At 36.1% G+C, this 16,633-nt stretch overlaps 1 protein-coding gene across 5 annotated transcripts in view; it reads right to left on the bottom strand.

Moving 5' to 3' along the window:
• The window catches only part of BTBD8 (BTB domain containing 8), a 1,983,533-nt gene that overhangs the window by 405,453 nt on the left and 1,561,447 nt on the right, over window positions 1-16,633 (bottom strand). The gene's annotated exons all lie outside the window — the stretch shown is intronic.

Raw genomic sequence — 16,633 nt, 5'->3', positions numbered from 1 at the left:
CAAGTAGGTGGGAAAATGCCAGTGTCTCATTTTTGCTTCATTACCCCACATTTTTATCTAAGTTTTTATTGTGCATGACAAGAAATAATTGGATGTATGTCAACACTTTCAATGAAATGTTTATGTTCCTGTGAAATATAATTTCTATCTAGTCTAGCCCAGTTATTCTACCTTGGAGAATAACATGTAAATTCTCTCAGGGTTCCTACTACAGAATTCATATCTTCTTTACCAAATATCTTCATAAATTTCTTCAGCAATCTACCCTCTTTTGTTACATTTTCCTTTCTAGGTCTCACTGATACATCCTCACTATTGCAAATCATATTCCAGTCCCCACGTACAAGTCATATTCCCTGCGGAGTGCCAGTGATTTCTCCCAAAATTGTCTTAAGCTCCCTAATAGCAGTTTTTGGTGGAATATAAAGACATGCTAGTGCAATCTTCCTCCATTACCAGTAGCCCCTTACTTCCACAAATGTATCATTACTGCTTTTTTTCCTCTTCTATCACTACTATTGCCTCTCCAGCAATTAGCATAATTACTCCCCTTTTACTTTGTCCCTGATATTCTGCTGAATATTCATTCTCAAATCCTTTCTTTATCAAATTCACATGCTCGTTCCTTTCCAAATGTGTCCTGCAGCATTGTTATTTGCACTCTGCATTTTTTTTTAATATTTCAGTACTCTTTCCTTTTGGTCTATACCTGTAAGGCCATTTATATTTCAGGCTAAAACTGATAACGTAACCATTATGCCAAAGCTATTGTTCCCACTTATTGTATAGGACTGTTTTTTTAAAAATATTTATTTACATTTGCTGACCGGGAGTGTCCGACTGGACGTAGGTCCATTTTCAGCAGAGGCCCGGGGAGAAAAGCTCCACAGTTAAAATAAACAGACAGTAGTTACATTGGATTACATAGTGATTAACAATTTAACATAGCAATTGCTTACAACATATTTACAGATGAAGAACATAGTACATTAGTAGACAACTAGAATCTTTATCTGTGAAGTACATAACAGACATTAACAAATGTTACAATGAGAAGTTTCTGCTGTATAATAAGTACTAGGCTTATGAGCATCTGAGCTTGCTATAATCAAGGTAGTTAGTGGAGTGGAAAGAAAGGTAGTGGTTGGATGGGGTGGGTGATATTAGAGTGTAAATATGTATTTCCAACTTTTATGTTACATGCACACAATGCTTGGCAGGCTGATCTTTTACACAATTGTTTTTCTCATCTTCATTTGAACCTACTCCACATTGTTCAAGACTTCTGTTTAAATGACAACCCTCAAACAAAAAACTAAATACATTTTTAAAACACCCTCATCCTCTATTAACTAAGAACAAATAGTCTCCATGGTGTCCCTTGAAGTCTCACAAACCTAATTCATCAATATACTGGGTCCAAAAACAAATAATGAGGAAACTTCTCTGTGTGGAAGATCTAAGATTCCCTAGAGTTCAAGCACCTAATACAAACCATACTGTGAATATCCCACCTTATAACAGGTGGTAAAAATACTTTCATTAAAAGCTTTCCAAAGTATAAATCCACTGATGAAAGTAGGGAAGCACAAGCCAGTTCAAGTCAAATCTTCTTTATTAAAAACACACAAACAAGCAATCCAAATAGTAGTTGAAAAAAACAGAATAAAGTGAAGAAATTCACCATTCCATTTATATACCCGTTTAAAAGCATAGGAGTGGATTACGAGGGTGGCTGTGTTGCAAAAGGCAATTAGCATGTTTACTTGCTAAATACCCCTTCCCCCATACACCAGTGTGATATTCGACACAGTGCTGCCCAACTTCAAGCTCTGTGATTCCAGGATATGTTAAACTAAACTAAACTAAAAGTTAAACTAAAAATTACACATTAATGATTACTAAACCTTACAGAAAGCATTTTGTTGTGGTATCAAAACCCAAAATATTAACATAAGTCTTCAAAATTCCTTTCAAATCTTTTCTACCAACATTCAGAAACATTTTTAACATAGATCCTTTTCATCTATTAGAACTTCTTCAGGTTTGTTGTGTCAAGTGGGAAAAGCAACTAAAAATTAAAAGTTAAATAATATATAACACTAAATTTTGTTGGATCAAAACAATACATATTATTTATGAAAATATAGTACAAAAAACAAATCCTAAACAGATACCTACTAAACACTTGAGAATATATATACATGTTCATAAATTACTCATCTCAAATGATAAATCTATTAAAGAATTTTAAAGTAAAATACACTCAGAAATCTATAAAAAAAAAATATGAAATATTTAGCGGAAAAACAGTCACTCATGCTCACAGCAGGGATATTCACTCAGGTCTGCAAATCCTACTTAGAAGTTAATCTGTCTGAGCCGGCTAAAATAAGTAGCAGTCAACCCCTCACTAATAAGACTGTAGCTATTAAAGCTCTCCATGTTTGTACTAAAAAGTTATAAACAATAATTAATAAAATGTCATGACATCTGTGGAATATGTACATATTGCTCTAATGCGGTTGTATGGTAATCAAAAGTCCTAGTTATTAGAATGTGAGACAATATCTTATGAATGTACCCTGATTCTAATAACAGCACAAAATGAAAATATAATTAGAACATTTAAATATTTAAAATGATTATAAACAAATATTTGTATACAAATGTATCCACTAAAACAAAATGATTAATAAGCCACTACCATAATATTAAATTTTAAAATTACATTTACAAATTTAATAGTTAATAGAACTATTGATAATTGAAAATAACAAATAAATGCAAATAACAAACAAAAAAAAGTTCACACCTTTAGCCTTGTAAACAATTTGGAAAACATTTTTTTTACCACGGAAGTAGGAGAACCAAATATTAAGAAACATTCTGAACCAATCATCGAGCTTAAAAATATCAATGCACCCACACTAAACTGATCCATTGGAAGAATTTTTAAGAAATTTGTGGACAATAGATCAGAAGATAGCTGCATACTGACATACTATGTATATTCATTGTATCATGAATATTATCAAGGAGAACTGGGCCATAACAAAAAGCCCATATTTTGTAGACATTTTTAGGTGAAGCCCCGACTTTTGTATATGGGAAGGCTAGAAATATTAGGAGCTTTGTAGAAGGGAAACCTAAACCACAAGAAAGGAACACGAAAAAATGTGAAACAAATGGTTCATTTTGCAGCTAGATTCAAGAGGGAGACTCTTTACTGCCCATACTTAAAGAAACTTATTAAGAGTAATGTATGTGGAGACTGCAACTACACAAGTTGTTTACAGGGCTAGTTGCAATGGATTCAATCCATTATATGTGGGAAAGACTATTAATACACTGAACTGAAAGATTTCAGGTAATTTATTCGAGATCTGGTCTAAATGTAGAAACAATGCCCTGACCAGACACCTTTAACTCCACAGAAGACACTCTGGTTTTAAATTTCAAATACTTGATCACACAGACCTCACTGAACTTGAAGGACACATCCCAAACAGTTTAGAAAAACAAGAACTTATGCGGCAACTAAGGCTAAACTCTTTTAGAAAGCCTGGACTAAACCATTACTACTCACTGAAAAGTGTACTAGAGCCAAGAAATTTGCCCCATTGATTACAAGACTGAAGGTGTGAACTTTATCTGCAATTATCAATTTTATTAACTTCGTAAATGTAATTTTCAAATTTAATATTATGGTAGTGGCTTATTAACTACTCATTTGTTTTAGCGGATATATTTGTATACAAACATTTATCTGTTTATAATAACCATTTTTTTAAATATTTAAATGTTCATTCGAATTGTATCTTCATTTTGTACTGTTATTAGAATCAGGGCACATTCATAAGACACTTTATCACATTTTTTTATAACTAGGACGTTTAAAAACTGTATAACCACATTAGAGTGGTTTGTGCATATTCCACAGATGACATAACATTTTATTAACTCTAGTTTATAACTTTTTAGTGCAAACATGGACAGCTTCAACAGTGACACTCATATTAGTGAGGGGTTGAATGCTACTTATTTTAACTGGTTCAGACAGATTAACTTCTGAATATTTTAAATGGTAGACTAATGTTAAATTTTTATTATTATTTTTATAACAAACAGCAGAGTTAGACAGTTGAGACTTTAGCGTTTGAGCTTAACTAGACACATACTGAGTACATGTGGCAGATATATTACACATTTATATTGTCTCCAATATTATAATATTCATAAATATTAAACAGGGTCCTGTTTACACACATTTTTTTCTAGGGTTTGCAGACCTCACGGAATATCAATGCTGTGAGCATGAGCGACTGTTTTTTTCCCTATATATATATATATATATATATATATATATATATATATATATATATATATATATATATATATATATATATATATATATATATATATATATATATATATATATATATATATATATATATATATATATATATATATATAGATATATATAGTAGACTTCTGTGTGTATTTCACATTAAAATTCTTTAATAGATATGTCATTTGAGATGAGTAACTTATGCACATATATACATATTCTCAAGTGTTTGGTAGGTATTTAGGATTTTTTTTGTACTATATTTTCTTAAATAACATGTATTGTTTTAGCCCGACAAAATGTAGTGTTATATACTCTTATTTAACTTTTAATTTTTAGTTCCTTTCCCAAGTATTTTATTTATTTATCATTTGTTTGTCAGTATAGTCCGACTGGACAACAAGTGTCCATTTTCAGTGGACTCCTGGGGAGAAAAATTCCATAGGTTTAGAGAGAGAAGAAAAATTTACAAAAGAGACAATACAGAGTAGTAGCATACAGATTGTAAACTTTAAAGCAGTTAGTATACAATAAGATGATATTACCCCTTTTGGTTGAAAATACAAGTGAACAAAATATACAGTGAGCGTAGATAAGAACCTGGTAGAGCATTGCAAGACATTTCACAATTGAATATCAATATATAAATGTTTAAGTTTCTATATATACATTCAAGCAAATATACATGTAAGAGAGAGAGAGAGAGAGTGTGTGTGTGTGTGTGTGTGTGTGTGCGTATATATATATATATATATATATATATATATATATATATATATATATATAGATATGTATATATATATACACACACACATACACATGTACATCCACTCGTATACATGTTATTGCTCACACATGGATAGGTATAGTTAGAGCGTGTTGTTTGTGTTGTCCAGGATAGATGGGATGTAGAAATAGTGAGTGGATGAGGCTTCAGGGGGTCAATTACAGTTACATAAATGGTTGGCGAAGAGGTATGTTTTATGTAGGCTTTTGAAGGAGGGTGTGGAGTTTTGTAGTCTGAGGTCAGGGGGAAGGCTGTTCCATATTTTTGCTATTTCATGGGAAAATAGCGATTCCCCAGAGTTGTTGGATAGTTTCTATTAAGGCTTTGTTGAATGACCAAAATTGTCTATTTGAACTGTAGAAGTTCAGCATGCCAGTCAGGTCAGGGGTTTTCTTGGGATACTTCACATATATATTGACATATACTTGACTTGACTTACAAACCTGAAGATGTTCTAATAGACGAAAGCGATCTATGTTAAAAATGTTTCTGAATGTTGGTAGAAAAGATTTCAAAGGAATTTAAGACTTATGTTAACTTTTTACTTTTTGATACAATGAAATACTTTCAAGAAGTTTTAGAAATTAAGGTGTATGTTTTAGTTTAACTTTTAGTTTAGTTTAGTTAACATATCCTGGAATCACACAGCTTGAGGTAGGGCAGCACTGTGCTGAATATCACACTGGTATATAGGGGTAGGGGTATTTAGCAAGTAAACTTGGTGTCTTTTACAGCACAGCTACCCTAGTAAACCACTCCCATGCTTTTATACAGGTATATAATATAAACAGAATGGTGAATTTCTACACTTTATTCTGTTTTTTTTTCAACTACTATTTGGATTGCTTGTTTGTGTGCTTTTAATAAAGAAGATTCGACCTGAACTAGCTTGTGCTTCCTTACTTTCATTAGTGGATTTATACTTTGGAATGTTTTTAAAGAAAGTATTTCTACCACCTGTTATTAGGTAGAATATTCACAGTATGGTTCTTATTAGGTGCCTGAACTCTAGGGAATCTTAGATCTTCCACACAGAGTAGTTTCCTCATTATTTATTAACTAAGAACAAATGCACAAAACTATGTACACCTTCAAAAAATTACGTTTGACCCTCCAGACAGGAATAATTGCTCCAAATCGACAAATGCACCCACAAACATTACCTAACCTAAAACTCAGGTTACCCATTCTAAAGTGCATACTACAGTCAGTGCTCCCACTTGCATGGATTGCTGTCAGTTGTTTTATTTCTATGCCCCTCCCAGATGTGAAAAACAGCTTGTAAGCATTCACCCTAAAAAAAAGTACACTGGCTAAGTAAAACTAATTGTACACTGTTGTAATAAATATATTAATGTATTAAGGCTGCTAGTGAGGCTGCCACCTCTTATTTTCTTCCCATAATTTCATATTATTTTCCACTGATCTGCTTGACATTGCACTTCAAATGTTGCATTTCCCTCAGCAAAGAATGCTCAGAAGTCTCAAAATTAATTGTTTGTACCAGCAGACAGATTGTTTCCATGTAAAAGTAGTCAGCAATGAATCTTTTTCAGTTTCATTCAGAATGTACAACTGATTTCAATTGCAAACTTTTTGGCTATCTTTGCAAATGTAAGAAACTTAGAATTATTTAGGGCTTTCACCACTTTGTCTTGTTTTTCAAGCCTACTCTCTTGCAAAAAACACCTTTTATAGCTTAAGCCAAGAACATTATGTGACACTGCGATGTATAGCCAGCTGTACCAGGAGAAGTAAGATGGTGCATGTGTGGCATATGTCAGCATGGCTGGCTGAAATTTTGTAAATAGTCTTGTGTCATTTGACTGTCGTGTTGATTTGTACAGATGCTTGTATTAAAAATGTATTTGTAAAAGTTGCTTACGTTAAAAAAAAAAAACTGCAACAGAATCTTAACAGACTTCTGAAGGTGAATTCTGCCAGGGTCAGGTGACTAGATGTGATGTCATTCTATAACCAGGTGAAGGACAGAACTCTGGTAGCAGCAGTTTGTTTTTGTTTGGAATGCGATATAAAAGATCTATGTAAGTTAGTTGTTGAGTCAGTTCAGTTAGTGTGTAGTATCTCATCTTGTCTTGGGGAAGTGAGCATCTCAGCAGTACATATTGCCTTGCGATACTGAGTGAGTTAACTAGGGGCAGTTTCTCTTTTATTCATTTAGGAATAATACAATGAGATTAGTTTATTTTCTTTTCTCTGCATATGTGAGATTCTATCCAACTGTGTTATTTTTATATTTCCTGTGACTGAAACTCTGATGCTTATTGTAAGTAAATATTAAGAATGCTCCTGTTTTCTACTTTATTATCCACTATTAAATATTTTATACCTTTTCATTGCAACTGGTCTTTTAGAGAATACTTTTATCTTGAGAGTACCTGTGCTTATTTTAGTGACACTGAGGCCACTCCGATAAGTCTTACTGCTTTGGTCATACTCGACCATTTATATTGGTGTTAATTTGCCACAGTATAATTTGGTTACCCTTTATAAGAGCCTTACAGTATCTGACTGCTGGCAGCAAGCTACCTTTTAGTCTGGAGAGAGGTGACACAGCTGGTAAATCTGTGCCAGCCTTTCCCAGATATATACATATGTGTGTGTGTGTGTGTGTGTGTGAAAAATCAGATATTCAAGTGTGTGTGTGATAGATACTCGGAACTAGGACACAGTGCTCCAAAGTGAGTCTTGTTTGGGATCTGGAGAGACAGACAGTCCAGTCTCAGTGGAGCGTGTTCCCTGTGTGCTCTTGAGGGAAACTGTTTGATGCAGAGAGCTGCATTTGAAATACTGTGTAAATCCATTCCTGTTTTTAGTGACTGCTTCTCACCAGTGTCAGTGGTGAGGATTGAGGATCACTGACTACTGGCACAGGATAAAGAGGGGGCATCACACATTAATATACCATTCACCCTTGTAAAAATAAGAGAAAATGTCTTAATTCTACACTCTGCTGTCTCCAGTTTTTAATATGTCTCCCTTCTTCCACAGTTTTGCCAGGATCAGCTATTTCTGCTGGTATGGTTGAATCTTTATTAATACAGGTCTGGGTTGCTTTCTTGTGGCCAGGTTTATTGCATACACTCAATGTTCTGAAGACAGCTGGAGATAACAGTTTGAATCTCACACCTGCCTCGACATTCCCTGATGCTAGCTGATTTTCTTTCAAGATCTCTAACTTTCTTTTTGCTGGTATCCAGACTACATGCTAGCCAATAACCCAGTTTTATTCAAACTGACAAAATAACACTGGCTGCTGTTTCTCATTTTTTTCCTGCACAGAGTTGAAATTAAACTGTTGATCAGTGTGCAGTCATCTTGGTAGAGTCCTATCTCACTCAACATCTTGAACATATATACTGTGACCATATCTGCGCCTACTGCTTTCCCTCACTTAATTTTCCTCATTGCTACTCTTATTTCTTCTATGGTGGATGACTCCATTTTCTTTCACCATAGGCTGTGTCTGGGACAGTACAGCTTCTGTGGAATTTTCTTAATTCAGAAGCTGTTGGAAGTACTCCTTCCATCTGCCACTGATGTCCTCTGGATTGGAGAGTAGGTTATCGATGGCGTCATTTATGAAGGGTGCCTGATGATCTTCTTTATCTTTGCCTTGCAACATGATGGTGTTTCCTTATGCAATGTAAAGAGCATCTTTCCAGAAGCTGGTAGAGTGCCTCTGATTGCCACTGCAACTGCTCTCTTAACCAGTTTGCTAGCCAATCAGGATTCTTTCTAAGCTTGGTCCATCTTTTCTATCTCCCAATTTTTCCTGCACTCCTTTCTTTTGATGACTTTCTAGACTAATGAATTCTACCACCAGCTTTCCTTATGTACCTTGCTTCCATACCTGATATGACCGCATTATCTGTTCTATAGTTCTCATGCATACTGTTTTTAAGTGCTGCCATTTTTCTTTAATTACACTTATTTCCTCATCTTCCTGAGGTGCTAAAGCTCTAAGTTTTACTTTGAACTTTTTGTGTTTTCTCTTCAGTCAATTTCCCAGTCTTCAGCCTAGTCTTTTTGGACCTTAAAGCCTTCTCTGTATTTGATTGTGGCAACCACTTACTTATGCTATGGACCATCTGATTCTACCCAAATGCCCTTTGTTAGGAGAAAGTCTACCTGAAAATCATACTGGCCACTTTTGTATGTGATCTTGTGACTATCTCTCTTGCTGAACCGTGTGTTGGTCACCCTTGAGCCATTTGCCAGACAGTAATTTAGAATGGCCGCTTCTTTTCTCATGTTGCCCTACACATGTGCACTCAGGCAGTCCTCATATTGTGTTCTATCTGTCCAGATACGTGTATTCAGGTCAACATCAATTCATTTTGCCCTGCTTTATCTAATAGGTTCTGTGACTGCTGTCTGAATGCACTCTTTTCCTCACTATCACAGCCCTGCTATGGGGCATACACAGAGATTATGAATGCTGTCTTATCCTTATACAGGAGTCTGACTGCCATGAGTCTGTCACCAATTTTGATGACATCCCCCACTGTTTTCTGAAGCCTCTCCCTCATCACTATTCTCCCATCATTTCAACTCTCTCCCCCTCCTGAAAAGTAGACTCCAACTCACAAGCTAAGTAGGTGATTCAAATTCCATCAGTGGTCTTGTACTAATTCTGAAATTAATTTTTTTGTTTGTCAAACTTGATATTAACTCATTGTTCATGGTAATCCCAAATTACTATAGCTTAAATGCGATACGAGATCTCATATGCCCAAATACAAATTTAGTAGGCAGAGATATTATTGAAAACATATGTCAGCTATTAGAAATTTTTCTTACTAAGAAAGTTTTTCTATTTGAAAATCAGCCTTATCTACAAACTGAAGGTATAGCTATGGGTACTGCCATAGCAAACACATATGCAAACCTAGTGTTAAAATCAATGGAAAAATTAATTTGTACTTAGCGATAAGAGTGTACCGCATAATAGAGTATTGCTCTACCGTTTTGTTGATGATTGCTTTTTGATTTGGGGTGGTAACAGGGATATGTTGATTAAGTACACTGAATACCTAGATGGAACAACGGATTTTTTGAAATTTAAAATGACCTGTTCTGACAGTGAACTAACTTATCTGGATGTGAAATTAAAATAATGGATTAATAGATACTAGTGTCCATTGGAAGGAAGTGCATGTGAATAAATATATACACAGATGAAGAATGCATGCCCATTGTATTTAATGGAATTGTGAAGGCGCAGCTAGCAAGGGTTAGTACACTTAATACCAATGAAGAAAAATGTAAGGATCAGTTAGATGAGATAGCATTATAATTTTGGGAGAGGGTATATGACAGCACAATAATACAAGCAGCTATGAACGTGGTTATTAGTACCAAAGGGAATAAAACTAGACCATTCTTTAAGGATGCTGGAAATAAAGGACCAAATGATAGTAGAGGTGCACAGGACAATGTGATTAGATATGTAACTACATAAAATAGAAGAACTGAAAACGTAAAACAAATAATACAGAAGAACTGGAACATTCTAAGGTCTATGCCAGAACTAGAGAGCTTGTTAGAGGATAGACTAAGGTTCTCGTAAGGAATAGTAAGAATCTGAAAAGAAGGCTGTTATATGGACTTTAGGTTAGATCGTTATGAACAGATATTCAACAAATCTGGAACATTTCCCCTGTCACAGGTGTAGCTGTTGCAAAGATATTATACCTGAGAGTAGTTTTATACATCCAGTAACTAGAAAGGTGCATAAATTCAATTGTTATGCGACATGTAATACTATGAAGGTAGTCTAGCTGGGTACATACACAAAATGTTTCTCTTTCTATGTAGGCAAATGTAGTCGTAGAATGAAAGACCAGATTATAGATCAGAAATCTGATGTGCACAGAAATATTCAGACAAATGCTTTGGCCAGACATGCCTTAGAAGCAGGTTCTGAACATCAGTTCAGATTTGAAGTAATTGATATTAAATATAAATGTATTACGGGGAAACGTTAATAATGCCTTGGAAATCAGTGAGTATAATTAGATTTTAAGGCTAAAAGCAGACTGTAAACTTGGTATAAACAGCACTGCTAGAATCAAATCAGTTTTAATTAAGAAACAAATGCAAATTCATGAATTTATTTCCACATTTTATTCTTCAGTGTTTAATTGATTCTAATATCTGATTGGTTGACTGCGTCATGTGTTTTTAATTTGTATAAATACATTAATTTGATGTGATGGTTTTTAGTAGCACTGAGGAAGGGTTTTACAAGAAATCTTTGCATTCCTAGCTTGTTTTAATAAAAGTCTTTTAGCATTTCCAAGGACAGAGTTTTTTTTGTACTTGTGACTATTGCAAAACCCAGGACCCTTCACCACCAATTGCACACAAACATCCATCATGTCAACCAACACATTCAAATAATCATCTAACAACTGTATCTACACTTTGTCTAAAACACATCAAAACCCCAATAAAGCAGCTCATTAGTGCCCTAAAATATACAGTCTAAATGCATGCAGCATCTGCAATAAAACTGTTGAACGTCAAGCTTGGATTCAAACTGGCCACACCCACAAACTAGTAATCACTAAAATATAGTTAAAATCTTCCATCCAAAATGAGGAAATGCTTCTTCCAGGATATAACATAAGAAGAAATGGCTGAACCGGTTAACATGCTGGAGGGTTAGCTATCATGTTCCTTAATACCCTATAAACAACAACAAATTTGACTCAGAAGAACTAATAACACATCTCAAATTAAATTCATATAAGGTCATATGTATAATATGTGCATATATGAAGCACAAGTGAAGCCAAGGGCCTCCAGATAGAAACAACATTAATACCACTGAAAATATACTCATCTAGATAGCTAGCAATATAAAGTAGGAAACCCTTCTTCTTGGTGTCATCAACACAGATTCATCTCAGTAAGACAACTAGCAAGATTCTGTTCCAGTACTCCATGCAATAAGGTCTGGAAGACAGATGCCTTTTCTTTTCCTTGGGAAGAATTGTTCCTGTATGCCTTTCCGCTAATATCCAGGGTACTTCTGAAGATTCAGAAGGAACCCCTCAGATTGTTGTGGTGACTCCCTTCTAGTCCAGGCAAATGTAGTTCTCCTTTCTTTTGGAAATGGCCACATGCTTACAGACTGGAGCTACTAAGATATTTGCTCTGAATACCTTGGTTCCTTTGCCTGTTTTCTCCAATAAATTCCAGCCCTCCTATTACCTATTGTCTGTATCCCTAATTGCAGTCATCCCTATTGGCAGAATCTCCTTTCTCCATTCCAGTGTTGGCTTAGTTCTTAGAATACTTTCTACTACTTTATGAACATAATATTCTGTATAATTGTTATTCTCCTTAAAGGTTTGCATAGGAAATCCCAGTTTCTCCTTGGATCTTGAGCTTTCCCCAGTTTCATCATCATCACTTTACACTTTGAATTATAGGTTTCTGCTTGTGCTATGTATAGGAGCCTTAACTGTGTAGCTCTGAAATACCACTTCAAATCGGGCAATCCCAATCCACCTTACTCTACTGGAAGAATCAATGTATTCCACTTGCTCTCTTGCTGTCTTCCCCTCCCTGATAAAATCATTCAGCTCCTTATTAACTGCAATCCACAACTTCTCCTCTGGTTGATAAAAAACATGCCTGACCTGTGTGCAAGATTAAAGGGACAAAAAAATTTTTAACTGCTTGTATTTACTATCCATACCCATATAACAGAGCTTCCAATTTCTCAATTTTTTTGTATATCTTTTGTTTAGTCTCTTCCCACATTTTCTTAGCTGCCACATTGGAATCATTTTTAATCCATACTCCTAAATACTTCATTTTATCATGTTGCCATAAATATGGATATTGCTGAACCAATTCATGTGTGGCTACATACTTTACCACTACTGCCTTTGTTTTAGCTTCATTACTTTTGTATCCTGAAAAGATTTGAAACTGTCTCAAAATGTTCCACAACACTGTAATGTCTTTTTCTGGTTTTACCAGGTATAAAATATTATCATCTACAAATACAGCCAGCTTTTCTTCCCCACCATACCAATTATAACCTTGATTTTTTTTTTCTTCCAAATACCTTTATTGAATTATCACTTATGACATAGGCAATATTACAGTCATATAAACGTAATTAAAGTTTATTAACATAAACACTATACTTCATATATATTGCTATATATTATGTAACCTAAGCAATCTTACATAAAGTATTCAATTCATGCTTTTTTTTTTTTTTTTTTTTTTTTTTAACAAGAAACACCTTCATTAAACATTCGCTTACTGTATAGGCGATCATACATTTATATAAATGTAAACAAATCACACCGACACAATCCTAATTGCAAGCATTTTACATCACAAACCATACAGACATATTTACCAGTTGCAAACATTATACATCACTTCTAATGTACCCAGTCTTTCTCACTCAAACATTACACAGCTCATTTAAGTCCTGCTACCTTTTAGGCCTCATTCCTCCCCTGTATGTGTTGTTCTCACAATTTCCATTTTTTCCTATGTAGTTTGTTCCTACCCTTTTCTAAAGATCTCAATTTCAGTTGTTTTCTCTCTGTTACTATATTTACTAATTCCAGTATAGTTGGTTTAGATTTTGATTTCCATTTTCTAGTAACTGCTTTTTTGGCAGCCACCATTACTAGACAGAGCAAGGCCATATCATGTCTAGGCAATTCCGATTCTGTATCATAGCTCAGAAAAATCATCTCCCTCGTCAGACCAATCTGTCACCCAGCATCTCTGACAGTGCATCCTACAGGGAATCCTTAAAGTTCACCAACTCACTGCACTCCCAGAAAATATGTTCCCAATTACCTTTTTCTTCCACTTCACACCTCCAACATTTACTGTCTACCTGAGGAAAAATTCTCTGGAGTCTGTATAACCTTGAATTTCTGAGTCTCTTATTTTCTATGCCAATGGTTCTACATATAATGCCAATAACAAAGGGGAAAGAGGACATCCATTCCTGGTTCCTCTGCTCAAGCAGAAATTGTCAGAGAGGAACCCACCCACTTTAATTTTCACCTCTGATCCCTCCTATATCCTCCTAATCAACCTTATAATTTTATTGGAGAATGTCGTGGTGAGTCAGTCATTCTCATTTTCTATAGGGACAGGGTTTCTTTGAAAATTAATCCTTCATTAAGCCATCTTCCCATTTTCTTTCATGAACCTAAAAATGAGGGAGAAAGGACACTCCGTACCTTGGATGTCCACAGACAACTTGGGCACTACCTTGACAGAACTAAGTCTTTCAGATTTTTGTATCAGTTGTTCATTTCTTGTGAAGATAAGAAGGGACAACCTGTGCCAAAATGGTAGTTATGTACCCACCATAACTTGGTATCTGTGTTATTCGTACTCACCATTCATCACGTATGGGTCTAGGATCTGACATCAGATCCAAGCCGGTAATACTTAGACAACAGCTTAGCTCAAACTCCCCCCCCCCCCATAATGCTCTGTTGCCCTCTAACCTTTCAGATTGAGTTTGCCCTAGAGAAAGAAGACAGACAGAGCAGACCTGCCACCAGAAAAGGTCCAGCTAACTTCCTGCCAATCCCAAAAGAAGGGGGAAAGGAGGGTAGGATCGTGGTGAATACGGATAACACAGATACCAAGTTATGGTGAGTACATAACTATCAATCTGATGTTATCCTAATCATCATTCATGATGTATGGGTCAGAGTCCCCAGCTACCCAATATTGTGAGGTGGCCTCATAGAAGGACATGCCGAAGAACAGTGGAGCCAAAGGAAGCCCTTCCCCTAGAAACTAGGTTGAGCTTATAATGAGTAATAAAGGTATGAGGGGAAGACCAAGATGCTGCTGCACAAATAGCATCCAAGGATTGACGAGCTGAGAAGGCAGCTGATGTAGCCACTGACTAGGTAGAATGAGCCCTAACTGGTCCAGGCAAAGGAGAACCACAGTAGGAGTAGATGTAAGAGATTCACTGGGAAATCCAATGGGAAATAGTAACTTCTGAAACAGCTCGGCCTTTTCTGTTGACTGAAAAGGCCACAAATAATTGGTCTGACAGGCGAAAAGACTCAGTTCTGTGCAAATAAAAACGAAGCTGTTGTTGAACATCTAGGGTATGCAGAATGTATTCTCCCTTGTTACAAAACTTGGGAAAAAACATTGGAATTTGGATAGACTGATACAGGTTTGCTTCAGTGGCCACTTTTGGCATAAAGGAAGAATAGGGTCTCAAGGCCATTCTATCTTTATGGAATATCAAATAAGGAGGCTTGATGGTAAGAGAATGCAATTTTGATAATATTTTCACTGAAGTTATTGCCACCAAAAAGGCAGTCTTCCAAGAAAGCAATTTGACACCACAAGATGAGGTAGGCTCAGATGGACCTCCGAGTCAGAGATTGCAGCACCAAAGCAAGATCCCATGGTGGAGAAGAATCCTTGACTGGGGGACGCAATAAAAAGACGCCTTGCAGAGGCAAGAAGAGAAAGTAGGTTCTTCATTAAGGTGAAAATTAGAAATAGCTGCCATTTGGACTTTATTCGTAGAGAAACTTGTGCCCTCCTGAAAAAGGGAAGCCAGGAAAAAAAGAAAGTCTGAAATACGAGCTGAAAAGGGATCTACATTCAGACCTTTAGGCCAGAGAATCTCTTCCACTTACTACTGTAAACTCTCTTGGTAGAAGATTTCTGAGAAGCAAGAATAATGTCCTTCACAGGGGATGCAAGCCTGGACTTAGCAAGAATCACTGGAATTGGACAAACCAAGCTGTCAAATAGAGGGTCTGCAGATTTGAAACAGGAAGGAGCGATGGGTGAGAATCAGATCCAGAACCAGATCAAGCACCCAAGGGGGTGCTTCAGATGAGACTGTAGAAGAGGGAACCACACCTGCCGAGGCCAGAAGGGAGCAATGATGTCCCACTGACCAGGCTGAACAAGGAGAAGGTGACTGTGAGCTGTCTATCGGGAGCTAGGATCTGCCACATAACACACGCACTCAGGTCACTCCAAAGCAAGTACAAATATGACTCCGTCATTGTCCATGCTGGTGTGAATGACCCGAGACGTACCTCCCTGGACTACTTGAAAAGAGACATAGAGGAGCTCTCCGATTATGTAGCCCAGGCTGGTATGACCCTGACCCTGAGCAACACCTTGCCCTCACCAAAAATGATACCACAATACAAAGACAAGATGATCAGCTTTAACAATTGGCTCAAGTACTGGTGTCATTCTAAGGGGATCCAATGTCTGTCTGCCTGGGATGATATGTTGGACAAGCCACGCTGCTTCGCAAGGGATGGCTTACACCTGTCACCACTGGGCTTCCGGATATTGGCTAAGGCTCTTGTCAACCCCATAGTGCCTTTTTTAGGCAAGGCTCAAAAGACAAACCCACCTCCTTAGAAAACAAAAATGGAAAAAAACTAAGGGTAAAGCTGCTCAACGCCAGAAGT

This window comes from Protopterus annectens, chromosome 10.part0 (genome assembly GCF_019279795.1).
Source record: "Protopterus annectens isolate FY-2018-M chromosome 10.part0, PAN1.0, whole genome shotgun sequence".
Lineage (NCBI taxonomy): Eukaryota > Metazoa > Chordata > Ceratodontiformes > Protopteridae > Protopterus > Protopterus annectens.
Note: the sequence above shows the minus strand (reverse complement) of the source record. Positions and strands in the feature narration are given on the sequence as shown.